At 42.8% G+C, this 21,067-nt stretch overlaps 1 protein-coding gene across 3 annotated transcripts in view; it reads right to left on the bottom strand.

The window, feature by feature from the left end:
* large2 (LARGE xylosyl- and glucuronyltransferase 2) overlaps nt 1–21,067 on the bottom strand; it is a 117,679-nt gene that overhangs the window by 34,737 nt on the left and 61,875 nt on the right. The window contains exon 1 of one of the 3 annotated variants that reach the window (XM_084918373.1): nt 7,459–7,618. The exons of the other annotated variants lie outside the window; for them this stretch is intronic. The gene's annotated coding sequence lies outside the window, so the exon portion shown is untranslated. Of the gene's footprint in view, nt 1–7,458; nt 7,619–21,067 lie in introns of those variants that run through there. 3 annotated transcript variants of the gene reach the window in all.

A 21,067-nucleotide genomic window follows, 5' to 3' on the forward strand; every position in this document is an offset into this window, starting at 1 on the left:
GAGCACCGGAGGACTGCGGCAGTCTGCAGCCCCCTCTGTCATCGAAGCAGCTGAGAACAGCACTGAAGGGACAGCGGAGGCTGTGTGGGTGGCACCGGGGTGGAGGCACAACAACAGATAACTCAGTCTAATGGCTGTAAATTAAAGGATAACACAGCAACCACAGAGAAGCAACAATTCCTAAACATTCCTCTGCTATCATCCCCAAAGCAGCAATTCACTTTCGTTCACCCGCAAATTAAATCAAAGCCGAGGGCTTTGGAAAACCGGTGCAACCATTTATGTCAAAAAGGACTGAAACACATCAACTAGACAGTAAAATTCATCCTCTGAAAAACATCACAAAGTTTTCCTGTCAAGCACCTGGTGTGTTACTGAATTACTGATGGGGCAGAACGAGTCTGTAGATCAGGGAGAAGAAGAATATGGAGGACTGTCCGGGTGGTGGACAGGTTTAAAGGAGTGTTTGGTGTATGAAGACGAGAGCAAGGCGTGTCCGCCTGAACTCGCTCCACTGATGCAAACCTAAAGTCCCTGTACAGAAAACGACAGACTCTGAGATTCTTACACTTCAGTCCTTAATGTCACATTATGTAAAAATAGAAACTGCAGCCACAAAGAGCGACACCGTCAGCAGAGCCCATTCAAAGAGGCTGACCTGGATTATTTGTTTCAAACGCTTGTTTAAGGGGTTCAGACTTGATTTTGAAGCAAGGTTTGAGTCCTATATCTAACATTTTGCTGATGTGGACAGATGGTGGAATGAGGACACCGGAGTATATTCTCGAGCATCTCACACTTCTGATAATTAGTTGTCTGCTTGGTTTATTCAGCTGTGTAAAAACTATAACTTTAATCTCAGCCAAACCGATTTACTCAGGAACAAATAAAAAAGCCAAACAATAACATTTTTAAGTTATCTAAGTGACTTATATATCATGTTTAACCTGAGTAGCGAAAGACGGCGGTGGGTTTGAAAACGATTTGCCCGGAGTCCGGTGTTCTCACGGGCTCTAGTGAGCCTTGCCCCCGGCTAGCTATCGAGCTAGTGGGTAACAGACGTCTCCGAAAACGTCGGAGCGCTTTTGAAAGTATGTGGTGTCTTGATAAACTGAGCAGATATTTGAGGTTTACACAGCTACATTCTCGCCTGAAAATATGTTAAACGTTTATTTTGTGACCCAGAAAGAATAATAAGAGTAATATTAAAACTAACTAGCTGCTGCCATTGAAACTGAGCAGGGCCGCGCTATGAATTCTGGGACACAGCTTCTTCTTCTTCGGGGTTTAACGGCAGCTGGCATCCTTGTACATGCAGTGCTGCCATCTTCTGTTTCAGTCCGTTATTACACTCTTAAATCCTACTACTTATTCCTGCGTCTTTTGAGATCTTACAAAGCTTCAAATGACGCGTCGACTATTAAATTAGTCGTTGACGATTTTAATAGTCGACTAATCGTGGCAGCCCTAGTTTTCTTCTTTCCGTGTGTCGCTACTTTAAAACGCTTGGGCCGCTCTGCCTGCCACAGTTTCAAACTGGTCATGTGACTGCATGGCCACATCTGATTGGTAAAAGAGTTACAGAAAACTCCACTGGCGGCATGATCCATTATTAGCAGTATTATGTAATGTGTGAAATTAATCATTTTTTTAAAAGTAACAAGTCGAATATTGCCAAATGTAGCGGAGTAAAAGTACCGTTTCTTCTTCACAAATGTACTCAAGTAAAAGTAAAAAGTATCATGCAAAAAACTTTAAAAGTACATTTTTTTCAAAAACTTACTCAAGTAAATGTAACGGAGTAAATGTAACTCGTTACTACCCACCTCTGCCCATCAGTCTTCACACACAACATATGATAATGCAATTAGGAACCCAGAGCAAAGCTTTAGTCCAGTGGGCGTGTCCTCGTTGTGAGTGAGGAGCTCTTTTAGCCCTAAGCTAATCAGAAAGAGGATAGTCCTGATTAAGGGAATAATCAGCAGATGCTTCTGCATTAGAGGAGAGAGATAAGAGTGGAGACCAATAATCAACTCCACTCATCCTCTATTCAGCTCCCTGACCCACGTGCAGGAAGAAGACCTCAAGAGCGCTCAAAGCTCCCCTCACACGACTACTCGATGGCTGTCAACAACCTTGGCAGAAGAGGCACTGCTTTACATTATGCTAACAATAAAAGCTGATCCTCTTTAACCCATAAATAGGTAATGAGGAAAAACAAGGAAATACTATCTGTAAACTGAGAGCAGCAATCACCACACACTGTGTTATTATATATACAGTAACCCAATTATCCCTCCCAGCTTCTGATCATTGAAAATGTTGATTTCATAGCAGGCAGGAGGGCCCCGTATTAGTTTTTCCTTTTCATTAACAGTGTCTTTCTTTCCTTCTGCCGGCTTCAGCATGCTTCATGAACACACAACCATCTCAACTTTCGACGCAACATTGCTTTTTATAACTATAAGGATCTCAAACCATCCAAGAGTATGGAGGGCACGAACAGTGTTGTGAAGAATATTTGCTTCCTCTCCGGGATAGTTACTTTTTTCTCTTACTAAATGATATTATTATTAAAAAGTACTGGCAACCACCACTGCTACACCCCAGGTTACTAGTAGACACACCTCTCTGGTATCAATTTCTATGTTGTCTTCTTCTCAAGTTATTGCATTCACAAGATTCTGAGAAAACTTGACCTCTAATGTTTAGGTCGAGGTCACTAATTTCTAGGAAATGCACCAATGCTGACAATTTGAAAATCCCAGGTCACTTCAACTCAGCTTTATTTATATTGTGACAAACCACAACAACAGTTGCCTTTAAGTGCTTTAAATTATAAAGTAAAGACTAGGGCTGTGCGATATGACCAAAATCTCATATCCCGATAACGATATAAATCACAAAAATGTAACATTTTTTGTAAATTCTGTGAATCTCGGGCAGCTCGACTTGCATGAAGTGTTTCCAGCTGGGCGTCGTGTAGCTGGAGTCGAGTGTTTTAACCGATGCATGAAACGATACATTTTTAGACATAAGTTGTAACGGCCGCCGTTTTCTTTGTATTTATTAAAAAGCCTGTTCTAACGTTTGAGTCTACAGTTTATTTTTTAGCACCTGACGGCTCTTTTTGCTTCTCATCCGTAAACTCTCTGCATAGTCTTTCACGTGAGTCAGTTTATGTTGAAAGGTCTCAACAGGATCTTGAGCTTTATTGTGAAATGTTTACGTGGAAAACAAACAAGCGGACAGCAGAGCCACGCGACAGTTTTACCATCGTTGTTGCTAATGACAACACGTAAAAACAGGCGCTTGTCTGTCTGTAGTGTGGTTATATTAAATATAAGAGAAAGAGAGAACTTTAAGAAACTAATATAGCCACTACAGTAACCATCAAAACAATGAACAAATATTGCTGTAAACAGTTTATTTCACGACACCACGAAACAAACGATAGAGTGATAGGAAACGATAGACGTTTTTATATCGTCATCCGATATATTTCGTTATATTGAACAACCCTAGTAAAGACCCTAAAATAATGCAGAGGAAAAGAGAGGAAACCTCACATGGCCACCTATGAACAAGCGCTTTGGCAACAGTGGAAAGGAAAAACTCCCTCTTGACAGGAAGAAACCTTCGGCAGAACCAGGCTCAGGGACCTTTTAAGCCCCTGTGTTAATTTTTGCAGCTAGCAGCTGGAAATACATATTTGGAAATGTCTCGGATATTTGTATATCTGAGACATTTAGCAGGACTGGCTTCGAGTATAAGTATATAAAAGTGAGGCAGTTGCCATACTTTATGTGATGGCATACCAAAACGTTTCCCCCACTACCAGATAAGTAGTGGGGGAAAGCCATGGCAACCAACAAGGCACTGAGGTAGTTCAACAACAGGGTTTTCTGTATGAGAACACAGCATCTGTTGTCTGTGGACGTTTACATGCATAAAAAGCTATATAAAGGTTTTCCCTGATGGGGAAGTGAAATAATATGTCCTATTTAAAGTTGGATCGGAATTGGACCGGCGTTCTGGGACATGATGTCTTTCTTGGCTATGGTCAACATTCACTCACTAAATCAGACAGCAACAACAGACTGAGTGAAATCTAAAACCACCTCCTTCTAAGAGCTTTGTCCAGTATCACCAATCTGCTGCTCAGGTTTGTTCACCAGCATCATTTTTCAGAATTTCTGTATACAGGCAGAGACAAGTGTCAGTGTGAAGAAAAGGAAAACTTTCTCCATCCTTTCCCTCTGGCATCAATGTTCATCGTGTTTCAGAGTCTTTCCACCCAGTTTTCACCCTTTGCTCCATGAGTTGCACTCAAAGCCTTGACACGTGCACTCTTTTCCCTGCAGCTTCTCTAGAGAGACAAACCTTTTTCTTTAGTGCAGATTTTTCCTCTGTAAAACACACCGGCTATATTACTCAACTCAGTGCAAGAGAGGAGACATGCTATGAGCAAATAAAACTCAAATTTAAAATATTTAAAAAGACGAATACAAAAAGTCTGTTTGTGGCAGTTCCGTTAAGGTCAATGACCCAAATGAAAAAGATCATATTTAAGGTGCCTTTGCAGCGTTTAGTCAAACAGATTGAAGTAACATATCGAATAGTTAGAGAGCACAGCTTGAACGGTGAAACGATAGCTCGTTGGACATCGACAGGGAGACTGCTATGGTGATATTTTGTTTCTACCATGATTAACATCAACCACAATGCCGAGTCCCCATGGCTGCATTTTCTGAAAACTTTCATTCTATAATTTTGTGTTGATACACATGATGACACACATCAATATCTTTTCTTTTTGCTCTAGCTCAAGAAAAACCAGGAAGGAGGAGGCCATTAGCCCATGTTTGTCCACTCAGCCAGCTGCTGCAAAGGATAAACAACATTACAATATCGATGCCACTTGTAATACTTTCACTATTGAGTATTTATTGACTGTCAAAATAAACTTCAGTGAACACATGCCCTTTCTTCTTTTAGCAAATAAGGTTGTCGTTGTTGGTTCTAGAGAAAAATCTCGACAAGCTGATGCTATGAAAAGTTGGTGCTATCCTGAAGCCAGAAGATGAAGTGAAGAAACTCTCGCCCCCCGCGCTTTTCTCAGAGCCCTCCTCATGCTCCACTCCATCCAGCATTCCCATCAGCCTCAGTTCTATTTTCCGTTTCATGCCATTTAACAAATTAGCACAGCAAATTTAATGTCAGTTCAGAGCAGACACTTTGTCCTTTGTGAACATTTCTTCTCCTTACTTTTGTTATTATTATTAATTATTTACAGAGATCCCGTAATCATGCCTGAGTGAGGTACTGCTCATTCCCCATTGATTTTCCTTTGATTCCATTTGGTCAGGATTTAATCAGCTGTACTGTCAGTGTGCTGACTGCTCTGTCAGGTCAAGAGTGTTTCTTTGTGATGTATCAGAGTAAGCTGAGGTGGGATTAGTGGGTTTGTGACCAGGAACGACCTTTTTCATTTCATTTCCCTGTACTCCCACAGACAAGAGCTGGAACTGACAATGATACATTGTCTCTCTTTCTGTGTCTTTGTCTCGCTCTTTCACAGATAAGCTGAGCCACAATTTTCATTTTACACTTTAAAAAACGGCTATAGACATTATTTTTTCAAATACAACTATGTGTCTTACTTATTGCTAATATAAAGAGTTCTCACCATCATTGGCAATGACCCCAATCCTCAATCAAACTGTAAACCTTTGCCAATCATGCGAGTAGTTTTGGAGCCTTGAAATTATCCCTGGGAGGTTCATATCAGAAATTACTCAAAGTACTGAAGAGTTTTACTCCAATCCTTCATACCAGAAAACTCTTTAGCGTGATTTATTGCTGTGGTGGAAGAATTATTCAGCCTTTTATTTTTCTAATATATCTCTAATTTTTCTTCCTGACCTGTAAGTTTAAAACATAAATTAACTTTAATTTACATTTTTCATACTGTTGATTATTACTTAGCTCCTCTCATTGATGCAGAATTTTAGAATTGTGGCAATCTGCAGTACACTTAACTGAACATATTTTACATACTGTTGGGTTCTTAAATTTGTCATGTAGTCCTGCAGAGCATGTTACATGCTAAGTAACATTAGATTTCCTTTTTAAAAATGTTAATTTTAAAGTAACAAACTGCCAAATAAATTAGCAAAGAGTCAAAAAGTCGAGCAACAAGTCACGCCCCACTCTTCAACCCATCTTCTTTCTGTTTTCTTTGCATTATGAAGCCTTTATTCTCCCATGAGATTTCACACCCAGTGACATCTGAAGCTTCAAAGCTGTAGATCAATGGTGCCATTATTCTACATCCATTAAACTCTGCAATCCACGCTTATTTCATAATGAAAATACATTTCCCATTTAAATACTCCAGTAAATACAACCAACCTGCATAGTGCTTGAATAAACTTACTGGGAGACATGTTTAACAAATGCACCACGTGCTAAACAAACAGTCTAAAACAAACAGAGACTATAACATAACTCAGACCAAGTCTCCGATATGCATCTGTGGCCTTATTGTTCTTGAGTTTACGATTTTGGATCGACGTATACTGGAAAATTCCACCGAGTAAGGTAAAGCTACCCCTAACCCTCAGCTCAGCAAATCACTGTCGTGATGGTGGATGTAAAGAAGTTGAATTCACACATAAATCTTTGCGAGGGTGCATGGTTAACCATATATAGAGAAAAAGAATGGGTGTAGGAATAGTTTCTATAACGCAGCATTTGAGACAAAGGCCGCAGAAAGCTGCTCGTGTTGCTTAGAGTTAAGAAAGATCAAAGCAAATCTGTTTACGGTGGACAGACAAATACTACAGAGAAATGAAACCTATCCTTAGAAACAGGGCTACCCTTTTAAGAAATAAATGTCACTGCAGAGTTTCTGAATGTCACTTTTGAGCGTTGCACACTCTCCAACTATATTACGTTCAGCTTCATTGTACTGCAGGGCAGAACTGTAAGTGACAAATGTGAAAACCCAGGACAAAGTAAATCAAAAACATCCACAAGGACGGGTGAAACCAGCAGAGGCAAGATCACAGAGCATGTCTGAATGTAATGAAATCCTCCTCCACCTACAGTACTCTGAGCAGGTGTATTATAAGGTGCCTTATAATAACATCCCAAAGACAAACGAGAAAATGCATTTTGTCTGTGAAAACACAGCTCTGGACACAAAGGCAGAAACCTGAGGAGAAGAAGCTGAACGACAATGGGACCGGACACAGATGGGTTTAAATCTTTGCTAACAGCACTGCATGTTGGTTATTTCACTCCTGTAACGCTTCACAGTGTCCTGTACGTCGTATAATTTCTTGAATTGAATACATAAACAAAGCAGATGGACGATGCAGAAACAAGCCAGTATAAAACCTTTAAAACACACACGCAGAAAGAGCAGAAGCGACCTTTACCCTGTCGCCGTACCTGGGTTTTTCCTCTCCTGCACTCAGCATGTGGCTGCAAATCCAAATTCAGCTGCATAGAGTGAGTCAAGCCCTCCTCATTCCCTCCTTCTAATCCTCCTCTTTCAAAGCTCCAACAATAAACTCCAGAGTTCTTTTTTCTCTCGACAGACTTTTGTCCCAGTTCTTCACCCTCTGTCACTGCTTCGTGCCCTCCTTTCCTTCACTCTGCCTGCTCTCCTCCCACTGCTCCTCCTCCTCTTCCTGCACAAACACGCTATAAATCGCCTCCACCTCCAAGGCAATGGCTCTGATTTCAGCCCCCACCTCTCCCTGCTGTCCTCCTCTGGCTTTTGCAAGAAAAGAGTTGAGCTCCTTCGGAGAGAGAGAAAGGTAGAAAGAGGAGAAATGACAGAGGGAAAGAAGCGGTGTCGCCTTACTTGCTGTCAAGAACACAAGAGAGAAGCTTTGTGGGAGAAGAAGCTTTAAAAAAAACCTGTGGAATTCAAAAGACGTGAGGCTCAGTTTTTCACAGGGTGGGCTTTTTGCATAGCCTGAATACACCTGCCACTGGTCAGCAATATGTGACTGCTGTTGGACCATAATCAGACTAAAAACCCAGCTAGACTAGAACAAGACTGCATCTCTTATCCAGTCCAGGAAACACATGACATTTCATACATGTACTAGATAACTGTACCAGAAGCTGAACTAACAGTTGTAAGATAAGTTAATTGTTTTTGGAGGTTTTTTGTTTTTTGGTAGACCTTTTTTTTAGCCAACTGCCAAGACCTGGGATTAGAATGTGCAAAAGCCAAAAGTCACATACCCTAACTCCAGTCCTCGAGAGCTACCACCCTGCAGCTTTTAGATGCATCCTTGTTGTGACACACAACAGCCATGTCCAGATGATTGGGCCAAATAAAGGGCAAACCAGTCTAATCCACTACAGGTCCAACTCACTATTTCTAAAACTAAAACTTTGGTGTGGGTAACACTTGGATCAGTCAGTAATATCACCTTTGCCCTGCAGTATTACTGCGGTAAATGACAGTGAAGGTTACACCAACACTGCCCTGTTGCTCACTGAGGAAAATGATTTAGTATTTTATTCACACACAACTCTGTGATACCGCTCGACACTGAAGATTAGGTTCAGACCTTCAACTAGTTTAATGTATAACCAAGCAGGAAACTTGGCTTTTCTTTTCATTTACTCCAGCCGTGACTTGCATAATCCAGGCACGCATTCCCTTAAAGAACTAGACCTGCAATCAACAGACAGCGATTTACTTTTTGTTTTATAGTTTGCCAAATGTTATTCGAGTAAATTCATCCTGGGTCATCTTTTGTTTTTCTGTGCCTGCAGGCATGAAGGTAAGCGCGATGATAACAAAAGCACCATGAGGGAGGGAGTGCTCTATAATTACAGTGTATACAGACTTACAGTGTTGAGGAGGAGCATGCCAAGAACCAGTCTGAGCACGCTGCATACCTGAGCTAACCAAGCTCTGCTGATAGATGCTTCATTAAGGATGCAGATCAACAGAGTGGATCGGCGGGGAGGCTGGGAACTGACTACGGCTCTTATCTCTTCTCCGGAAACAGCTCACACACTCCATCTGAAGTCACGGCCCCGGGGAAACTCAACTTTGCACATGAGTGTCTGGAACATCTGGAACAACTGCCTGCTATGTAAACTGTGAACACAGCTCTGAGCAATCTACCTCCTTTAGCATTTCAGGAGCTTACGAGGGGACATTTTTTTCACTGCTACACACACAGATATCATCTTTAATTATCAGTTAATCTAATTTAAAAATAAATCTTAGTCTACTAATACGGTGGACGAACGGCTACGCGAGGAGCAGGCGGGTTTTAGAAGTGGAAGGTCCTGCATTGAACAAATATTCACGCTGAGATCAATTATTGAGCAGAGCCTCGAATTCCAGCAAAGGCTATGCGTGAACTTCGTTGACTTTAAAAAGGCTTTTGATAGCCTTAATCGAGACACGCTCTGGAAAATCATCAAGTCTTACGGAGTACCCGACCGCTTCGTTACCGCGTTCCAAGCATTGTACCGCAACTCTAGTTGTTGCGAACAGACAACGGCATCACGGAATATTTTAACATCGATACTGGTGTGCGACAAGGCTGCGTCCTATCGCCATTCCTCTTCAACATCGCCATTGACCATGTCATGTGCTGAGCAATTGGACCAAACACGATGGGCATCGCCGGACGTGATCCCCTGCAGCAGTTCACAGATTTGGACTGAGACCACCGAAGTGAAAGCCCTCCGCCACTTGGCTACGCCTAGAAATTCTGTCCATAAAACTTATGAACAGAATCGGTGACAAAGGGCAGCCCTGGCTGACCCACCAGGAACGAGTACGACTTATTGCCGGCTATGCAGACCAAGCTCTTGCAACGGTCGTATAAGGACTGAATGGCCAGTAGCAATGGGCCAGACACCCCATACTCCCGGAGCACCCCCCACAGGACCCCCCGAGGGACACAGTCGAATGCCGTCTCCAAGTCCACAAAACACATGTAGACTGGTTGGGCAAACTCCCATGCGCCCTCAAGTATCCTCGAGAGGATAAAGAGCTGGTCCAGTGTTCCACGACCAGGACGAAAACCGCATTGTTCCTCCTGTATCCAAGGTTCGACTAGCGGACGAACTCTCCTTTCCCGCACCCTGGCATAGACTTTCCCAGGGGGCTGAGGAGTGTGTTTCCCCTGTAGTTGGAACACACCCTCTGGTCCCCTTTCTTATAGATGGGGACCACCACCCTAGTCCGCCAGTCCAGGGGTACTGTCCCTGATCTCCACGCAACATTGCAGAGACGTGTCAACCAAGACAGATCTACAACATCCAGAGGATTCAAGAACTCGGGGCGGACCTCGTCCACCCCAGGAGCTCTGCCACCAAGGAGTTGTTTAACTGCCTCAGTGACCTCGCCCCCAGAGATTGGTGGGTCATCCCCTTCGTCCCCAGACTCTTCTTCTGCCACGGAAGACGTGCCAGTGGGATTGAGGAGGTCCTCGAAGTATTCCTTCCAGCGCCTGACAATTCTCTCAGTCGAAGTCAGCAGCACTCCTCCCGCACTATACACAGTGCAGGTAGAGCACCGCTTTCCCCTCCTGAGTCGTCTGACGGTTTGCCAGAATCTCTTCGAGGCAGTCTGAAAGTCTTTTTCCATGGCCTCTCCGAACTCCTCCCACACCCGAGTTTTTGCCACCGCCACCGCCCGCGTCGCACTCCGCTTGGCCTGTCGGTACCTATCAGCTGCCTCCGGAGTCCCACAGGCTAACCAAGCCCGGTAGGACTCCTTCAGCGTAATGTCTCCCCTCACCTCAGGTGTCTACCATTTGGTTCGGGGGTTACCACCACGACAGGCACAGAAGTGGAGGAGTTTAAGTATTTCGGGGTCTTGTTCACGAGTGATGGGAGAAGGGAGCGGGAGATCGACAGACGGATTGGTGCAGCGGCTGCAGTGATACGGATGCTGTACCGGTCTGTTGTGGTGACAAGAGAGCTTAGTGTAAAAGCGAAGCTCTCAATTTACCGGTCGGTCTACGCCCCTACCCTCACCTATGGTCACAAGCTGTGGGTAGTGACCGAAAGAACGAGATCGCAAATACAAGCGGCGGAAATGGGCTTCCTCCGAAGGGTGGCTGGCCTCTCCCTTAGAGATAGGGTGAGAACGGGGCAGTGGCTCCCCACACCCTCTAGCAGATCATTACATGAAGGAACCTTTTAAAAAACAAGCGCGTCCATGCTCACAGGTGTACACACGGGTGATCACGCACACAAACTACACCCTTTTTGGCTCCTACCTCAAAGCACACTGTGTGCTGTCGATCTTACGTGCTGCACAATAATGTTTAATATTTAGTATTTACTGTCATATTCCCATATATCATTGTGATGTTGTTTATTCTATTACTCTCGTTTTCTTCTGCTTGTTTTCTTTTTTCTTTCTCAACAGGTGATCCAGGTGATCGATATATGTTTTTCTTTCCCTCTTTCTTTCTCCCCTTCTTTCCCCCAGTCAAGTCTGTCCCGTATTCAGCAAGTGAAAATAAAATAAACAATAAAAGGTGAATCAAATGGACCATTACGGCAAGGCTGGGATGGTCAATTTGGTAAAGTAAATCTGTTGGGCATCTTTCTTCGCCTTTAGACAATAATTCTGATGGCAAAAGAGCCAAACGGGACAGGCAAAAAAAAAAAAAAAAGAGATAGGGTGAGAAGTTCAGCCATCCGGGAGGGGCTCAGAGTAGAGCCGCTGCTGCTCCACATCAATAGGAGCCAGCTGAGGTGGTTCGGGCATCTGACAAGGATGCCCCCTGGGCGCCTTCTGGGCGAAGTTTTCCGGGCATGTCCCACCGGGAGGAGGCCCCAGGGCAGACCCAGGACACGCTGGAGAGGTTATATCTCTCGGCTGGCCTGGGAACGCCTTGGTGTTCCCCCGGATAAGCTGGAGTGAGAGTCTAAAACATGGTGGAGGTTCTGCCGTGGGTCGTGGTTGCACTTCAGCCAGTGGTGTTTGGAACTTATCGAAACTGTTGGAATTATGGATGCAGAGAATAAACATCAGGATAACATCTAACTGGAAACAGCTTCATTTGTCTCAGTGACTGCAAACACACTGCCAATGCAGTAAAAGCACACCTGGGTAGAAAAACACACAATGGAAAACTATTAATCACGGATTGGCGTCCCTATAGAGCCGGGACCTCAGCAGTTGGGATCATCTCGACTGAGGACGAGATTAAAGCCGGCCAACATTTAAAGAAGCAGTTTGGACTTGGACTATTCCTGAAGACGACTTAAAGAAAGGATAAGCTTGGCTGAGAGAATCAGGCTATGCTGACAGGCAGACATACGAAACACTGACTGTCAGGCTCATTATGCTGCATTTCCGTTCAATAACTTACTGTACTTCTTTTCCATTTTTCTACCAAAATATAAAGAAATGAGGGGTGACTCAAGACTTTTGCACAGTACTCTCCAGCCAACAGTAGCACCGCTATCAGTCTTAGCCTTAAAGCACTGCAGTCTGTGTCTTTTTTTTTTATATTAGAGAAAGAAAAAGAGAGAAAACGAAGCAGTGCAATGTGAAACATTATTGCTCCTCTGAGATAAAATCAGGTTTTTACAAAGCGAGGTCTGCAGGTCAGCAACATCTTTTTTCAGTTCACTCCAAGAAAAACACTTTTTGTTAATGCCTCCTGTCCTCTGGCTGTGGATCGTGTATGGTGGGTAACTGTCCTTCGGATGATTTGACAACTTAACACCAACACTTCTTTCCTTGTTATGGGGTCACAGGTCAGGTTTACTGGCCCAGGGAGGGGGGGTCTTATTGAAGGCTGCTAGCAGATAAACAACAGGAGGGACAGAAAGGTGAGGAGAAATAGGTCTGCGCTTCCTCAGAGAAGCAGAGAAAGAATCTGGTGGATTGAGGGTGGCTAAGGAGTTGCGTCTCCTACTTGCACCTCCCCCCTCCTCCTTCTCACTTCCAGAAGAGGATGAACTCTGCAGAATTTTTATGTACTTTTTAATAGATAGCTGGTATAGCTCCAGAAAGCACAGAAACTGTAAATGTTTACCGTCACCATCAAAATTTTCCATGCACTCATCGTGGGTCGTGAGTGTGGGTGGAGAACGCGGCACAAAAGTGTGCTGTAAACTGGAAATGTTGTCGCCTTTGAAGTGGTTGCTTCAAATTCAGGGTCTACTGGAGGTCTGCTGCGGTCTTCAAAGCAAGCATCCGTCTGCTGCGTCCACACGGCAAAAAAAAATGCAAAAAGTCTGAGTCACTCTATCAGTCTGCTATCAGTGGGAATGATTTATTCACTGGTATCACTGGGGTCAGAAAAGTTTCCAATACTCGGCACTGGATTCGCTCACAATTCAGTTAAATTCTGTACTCTGTTTGGAAGGAAACCAATGTTAAAAATAAAGAGTAACAATAAGAGAAAAAGTTAAAGGACAACAGCTGTTCGGCTACTTGAAATTCAGAAAGCAGATGATCTGTGTTTGATAGCACAGCAGAGGATCTCTCTCCATCTCTTTCAGTGTAAACATGCTGTGCCCTCTGGCTCTGCACTGCCCACCCACATGGACTGCATAAATAATATGACAATTGACTCGCAGAGTACAGAATCATGGACACATTCACACACAAGAGCGCTCGTGTTTGTTTCGCCGTGCTCCAGCCGCCTCCACACTGCACAGTCATATCCACAAAGTCCGCTTCTGGACAGTACAGCAGGTCAGAGGTTTTATTAAGACTCTTTTAGAGCCCCTCCGCTGTTGTACACTCGCCTGCTATTTCTGAGCAACTTTCCGATGTCCTCTGGAGCAGGCCTACCTATACATCTATGAAAATGTAATTACTTTCATACTACTTCAAAATACTTCTACACCCTCTGGAAAGATAACAAACTTCTATCCCAAGTGCTGCAGCTATAGACTAAATATAAACAAAGGATAGAAGGTGGAAGGTGGAAGGTGAGCTAAAACTACATTCTTTCTAATGGCCAGCAGGGGGAGACTTCTACAGCTGAAAAGAGAAAGGCAGATTGTGCAGAGATCTCTAAGAAAATGATTTATGACCACAGCAAACATTTTCCTAACGAGTTTATGGTCTCAGTCACTAGATTCTTTATATTTCTTTTTAATTTATTGCCCCATTTAGAATAAAATGGCCGATAACACACAGTATGCACACAGAACAGCTAGTCTGCGATTAATTAGTCAGATCTCAGATCCAGCCCGTGCACAGTTCTTCTTCAACATTACAGTCTGCAAAGTTTTCCACTAACATTCAAACTCAGTTGGCACAGTAGAGACTATTCAGGGTTTTTCACAGGGGACCAAAAACAGATACAGCTGGCACTGTTAATGTAGCTCCATCGCTTTGATAGTCCACACTTCCTCCTTTAAAGATATTTTATTGTTGACAGAAAAGCTTCCACACATCATACCATCTAGCTCTGAATCGAAAATCAAGGATTTTCCACTTTTAATCTTTTCGTTGCATGTGGAAAAGGTTGTTTTTTCTTTTAAGTGGCACTTCTGAAGAAGCCGCTCACTTTAATATAAGCTCCAAACTGGAGAAACACCACAGGGTTTTCGTGCACCGTAGACAGTTTGATGTATTCCACGTTCCATGTCACATACTGAATATATCTGGAACAGTGCGGGGAGAAGTTTCATGTGCGGACCCAATAAACCTCAACGCTGATGGTGCAGTGCCAATGCAATGAGTAAGGAAAAGCAGCACGCCACAATAACATGAGACCAGAGTTGAATTCCAGTATTTAAACAACCTGATGAACAGATTCATTGTTGATCTCTTGGTGCATCTCCTTTGGGCTGCGTTTGGCTCCATAATGTCGTCTGTGGCTCTGTGCAGGTGTTTTAGCCCTATGTGGTCCTGTTCCATTTATAGTTGCACCTCTTTGTAACCACTGTGCGTCCCCTTCTGGTCATTTATTGTCCCTTTGCAACTGCTTCATCTCTCTTTTTGGCCGTTTTGTCTTTGTGGTCAATTTACATACCGATGGTTTCGCTTTATGGCATTCTGTGATCAGTTAGTCTTTCACCAGCAAGAGAGAAAACACGACCGCCTCATGGTCAGTGTGGGATTCCCATTGGTTGTTTATTGTCTATTTGCAGCAGCTTTATTTTGCATTTTGGCTGCTTTTTCCTGCCTTTGTGGTCTGCTAAACTGAGCTTTGACTTCAAATAAAATAGTCCCAGAGCTCCCAGATGGAATTCATTTTAAATGTAGCAGCACTGTTGTGTTTGTGTGTGCTGGAAATGATTTGCCAGTTTAGCTTCATTTAAAGTTCAATCTTGCCAATGGGTTAAATCAATGGGAATGGTGTTACACTTAAACGGTTTATTTTCACAAATCACAACTTTCCAGGGTGCAGAACACAAACATACATGCTGCCAGTGTTAACCCTCTGTGCAGTCCTGTCCTTCACCTTAACAGGGTCTGAGCTCATTACTCAGTGATGATATGACAGGACAGCAGCATTACAGCCTTTGAATGAGCCACGTGATGTCTAAGGTACACAGATGATGGACACACCATTGTTCAAAACTAATGTACTGCACGAACACAAGTCAGAATTTCACCAAACTCATGGTCAGCCAAACCGCCCTCATCCAACCTTGGAAGCTCAGCAGGTCAGGTGTGGTTAGTTCTTGGTTGGGAGACTGCCTGGGAATACCAGATTCTGGAAGCTTGTCCCGTCTCTTCTCTTAACCGTCGCCCCTAACTGGTCACTGCAGCTCCCCCGCGCTGAGCCTCGTTCTGCCAGAGGAAATGAAGGAATCTGAATTGAATCCGGAGTTGCATTCTAGGCGTCCCTCTGAAATCAGGATGGATTAAGGTCCTAACGGTTACATTTCAAGACTCACACTTTGCAGCTCACCTTCAACATCAGAGAGCTTTTGAATCTCCATGAACTTCAGGAGTGCATCGGATCTAGACCTTCAGAGGCTGTGCTCTAATTCAGCCTGAAGGGCTATAGGGTTATACAGTCAGTGTTCGTTACACACTCAGTATCTTAGAAAGTCAGACTTTGCACTGTCAAAACTCATTTTATTATGCATTTTCTTTCATGATTGACAACAGCTTCTAACAGCCAATCCAGATAATTCTCTCACTCATGACAATTTCAACAAGATGTTCACAGTGCTGACTAATAGGAGCATAGAGCGCCCTTCCAAGGCGCAACAAAAACATGCAAACAGTCAGACAGCCTCTGCTGTCCTCTCGGTGTGAGCAAGTCCTTTTTGTTTTGGTTTTTCCCCTTTGATGGGATTCAGCATGATGGATTTAGTATGTCACACCGTGGCTGCCTAAGCCCATCATACCTATTTCAAGACGGCTCAAAATCCATGCCTGGTTAATTTACACAGGAAGATTAGCCACCACAGAAAGAGCCATGGGTAACTGGAAGGCTGGTAGTTCAGTCTGTGTGCCAAAAAAAACCTCGGGCATTCACTAAAGTGTGAATTATAAACAGAAAGCACTTCAGCATATGTATGGGTCAATGTTGTAGAAGGTGATTTGAGTACTCAAGTAAGGGATTATCTACCAGCTCTGCTTGGTACAGATGGTTGTTCTGTTTGTGGCGTTCCCAACACGTGATGCTAACAGGGAAGTTACAGAGTGCCCTCTGGTGGGAAAACTACACATCAACACTCATGACCTGGCGAAAAGCCCATTAAACTCTGATGTAGTTCAGGAAATAGTTACTATTAGCCAATAATCAATTGGTTGGGCCTTAGTATTATTATAAAAAATAATTAAAACAAACACCCACTGCACAGTTATTAGTTATAGAGGCCACAGCATTTTAGCATTGCTATTGAGCTAAACACACTAAACACTGTTGGAGCCAGCCTCCAGTGGGCAGTAGAGGAAATACCATTCTTTGTACTAGCTTTTCAGTTATATCATTCATAATTCTAATTCGAAATAATGTTGTATGGTATTTTGTCCAAAACGCTCATCCCACTGGGAAATTGCGTCGTTGAGGCACCAAATTGAATCCACTGTTTGCTAGAAGACTAATGAGAGCAAAGATAAAACATTAACCTACAGACCAGACCTTTCCTGGTGTGTTATTATTTACTGCACATCAGGCTTTTCTGAATGCGTGCTCATTGCACTGTGATGTCATGAGACCTCTGCTGGCTTCAGATAATATGGTGAGTCACATGATGCTGTTTGTGTCCAGGACACGTTAATGCTGCAGTGACAGAAGCTCCCTCCTGTTTTCAGCCTTCAATCATTGATCAGTTTGAGGTCTGCTCGGGACAAACTCAATCGACAAAATCAATGTTTCGTCAGAAGTCTGCTTCCTGTGGTTATTCTGTGATTAACTGTCCTTTAACTCTGAACATCCTGGTCAATATTATTCTTGAACATTTAGCAATTAATGTTTTGTAATTGTTCTCCAATCGTGCTCTTGCATTTCCAATGAACTATACTCTTTTTTTTTTTTTTACTGGGATAATTATAAACTGGATTATAGAACTCTGTTTGTATAGAAGGCTGAATTCTTTTAAGTCTTGTATGAAGATTTTGCATCAATTATTAGTGTGATTATGCAAATAACTCTTTGCACTGTAGGAATCGAATGTATCATTTTCCAAATACAATTTTCACATCTTCAAATTGAAGGTTTATTTTCTGTGAATAAAAAGTGCAAAAAAACACAAATATTTTACTTTTATTTATTAACGTATTACAAAAAAAACTGAGCCAGAGTTGTCAGGACCTGTGGGTCCTACACAGCATATGCTTTTCTTTTCAGAAACTGCTGTTTACATACAAACAGAGAAAGCTGCTTTCTTCTATATCTGATAAACTGCAGTTACTGATTACTGCTTCTGTTTGTGCCTCACTGATCTTTCCAAAGACGAAGTAGCAGTTCTGAAATGTTAATGTGATCTTCCTGTAAGCATTAACCTTGAATTAATGTGACTGCTCACTTGACTTGTACTGGATGTGACTTACAGTGAACTTTGCACACATATTTTTATCTGGCTAACCTAAACTAGTTTGCTTATTTCTAGATCAGTTGTATTCTTTGACTTTACTAGCTGTGCAAGCTCCACAGTTTGAAATATTGCTTACTTATCGTACAATAGGCCTTTGTGCAGTCCCTCAATTCATCTCCTACCTGAAATAACCTGTTTTAGCTCCTCTCTCTTTAAGGCCACCCTTAGGGTTACGGTTAGGTTAGAGCTTGGTCACAAACAGTTCAAGAAATTTGAAGATGCTCCCTTTTAAATCAAATCTTTTCACCCACATTTTGGCCCAACTTAGTCTTTTCTTTCATCTTCCACATCTTCAGTGAACCACTCTGTGGTAGCGTTAGGCTCCATCCTCGATGGGCGGGACCAGAGATCACAGAAATTTAATATTCAGCAATTTCATGCAACTACAGACAAAATAACTGCTGGTGACACCAGGCCCAGTTTCCAGGTGAGGTAATTAAGCAGCTATCAGAGAAATACATGATACCGACACATGGTTGACACATGACCTTGTTGTAAATATATACAAGAGGGTTACCCAGGCAACAAGAGCCTGGAATATCTGCAAGCGAGCACCTGTGAGCGATTCCAGTGTGGACACAGCTTTAGGGTTAGGATGCATCTTACATACATAATAAAGTTTAGTTGTGTGAAACTGATTTTTCAAACCAAGAGTCTTACATGCATTTACATTCAGTTATATCGGGTACCTGAAAATGGCACACTGTATTAAGCATCAGCACCCAGAAACATTAAATTGTGCCAACTTTCTTCTGATTGGCTGAGCCTTGTAAACACATGATTTAGTGAGTCCACTTGGGTTCCACTGTGAGGTTGGGCGATATGTAAAAATCGTCAGTCCAATAACCGACGACAGGCGATATATTCACGCATGAGCAGACTTTTTGATTGGCGGAGCAATGTAATCATGCACATGCGTGTTTACAACACAGAAGAAGTCCAAACATGGATGAACTGATTGCCAAATTGCACCCTGGAGGAGAGGGCACAGATAGAAGTGGACTGTTAGCTCAGCGAGGAGGTCGTAGGCGGAGACAATCCATAGGTTTGATGGAAAATTCATGAAAAACGTTTCCCATTGATGTCACACATGGCATGGAAACATCTGTGTATACCGGCCACGAGCACGCCTTCAGAACGGCTAATATCGTTAACCACCTGTGCATGCTGCTAAAACCTGATAAACTGCTCGTTTTCCTGTCAAAGAATTTATACGTTTTGTTTGGAGGAAATATTTGACCTTTTCTTGTTTCTTTCAGTATTAATGTATCTACTTTTTGGATTATTCATTTATTTATTTATTTATTTATTGCACTGTGATGTGCAATAAAGATGCGCCAAATCGCACAAAAGACTTTATGTCTGAGATTTTTTTCTTATGTTCGCTGGAAGAGACATTTCTGTTAGCTTCAACGAACATTATTAGCAAACTTGCTCATGGGCAAATAAATAAATCGCCTTTGTAAAAATGATCGACGATAGCCTCAGCCTCGTCAATAGTCGATATATTCGTCCAATCGGCCAACCTTATTCTACAAGCTTGCCATTGGGCAGTGAGCGAGACAGTCTGCGCAGACATTTGTGGCTATGACTGCGCAGACATTACAACCACACACGCTCCCAGGCAGTGGATCTCCAGCTGTCCATGTCCAGCCTACAGAGTATAATCCAGGTCTGAGGTTTCTGCTCTGATATTGTGCAGATCCAAGATTTTTTTGTACATAGGGTAATCTCAAGATCTCCCTCTTTGGCCCTGCTGAAGATAAGCATCCACCGCTGTGACAGTATATATATCATAGCAGAAAATAAAGACTAGCACAATAGGTTCACTTTCACCATAGAAGACAAAGCTCTGAAAGCAGTCACATGAGCTGTGAAGATTTAATCTAATCTTTTTCTCTACCAGGCCCAATATAATAAAAACGCTCAAGGTTAACGCATTATTACGCTGTTTGGAAGCTGCATCATGTGTTACCTCATCAGTGAACAGTACAATCTTCCTTTGCACTTATTTTCACTCACATTAGCACAAATTATGTAACAGCAGTCCAATGCCGAAAAACCATGAAATGTAATTTCACCCCGCCCCCCTTCGGCCGCTGATCTACGGGAGTTCTGTCGCATCCCGATGAATCACAAAGTGCTGAGAGGCATTCGTTTCAGGAAACGTCAGGATGTGATTTTGAGATTGCAGCAATTCCTCAGTTCAAATGAGAAAAGAAGAGAGAGAAAGGGAGGGGAAGAGACTATTTAGAGAGGAGAAGTGGAGGTAAATGATTAAGTATAGTTGTGAGTTCATTTTCCCAGCAGAGCCCGGGCTCCATTTCTTTCCATCCACCAACAGAGATTTATCTCTCTGACAGCAAGGGGAGTGTGTGTGTGTGTGTGTGTGTGGACAGTGAAAGTAGGCGCTGTGAAGAGAACGAGTGGCTCACATCCATTAATAACAACTTTTCACTGTAAGAATCAAATGTTGTCGCTCTCAATCTTCGTTTGTCACTTTTACCCTCCTTCAATCTTCTCCCCTCATTTCTCCAGCAGTCACAACAAATGTAGTAGATGGCTTCATGGGAGGGCATCATCATTTACTCTCAATGAAGAAGAGGACAGCAAGGCACAATGGAGAGGCGGGCAGGAGTGGCGTTCACAAAGGGACCAGTTTTCTTTTCAAACTGACTCGCGTGTCTTTTAGTTTTCAAAGAATCAACGTGGAGCTGGTTAGGTAACCAAAGAGAAGTTCATCTGATCATTAATATTTGCCTTTTTCAGGATCACATTTATTTTGCCCTCAAACAGATGTTTACGTGCTTTAACTATAGTTTTCCTGTCCCAAGCTTCCAAACAGGCAAAACTACTATAAGAAGCATTGGGCTAAAACCTAAACCTCGATGGGTTTGCAATAACCTTGTGGATATTTGAGATTAATGAAGTTATTCACACAAGGTCACCATAATGTTTGGTCACGCTACAGTCTCACACTTTCTTTTTTTGTCTTTCAGCAGCAAAATAACTTCAGTGCTAACTGTAATGT

Source organism: Perissodus microlepis, chromosome 1, assembly GCF_051167445.1.
Source record: "Perissodus microlepis isolate ML-2025 ecotype Zambia chromosome 1, ASM5116744v1, whole genome shotgun sequence".
Classification (NCBI taxonomy): Eukaryota; Metazoa; Chordata; class Actinopteri; order Cichliformes; family Cichlidae; genus Perissodus; species Perissodus microlepis.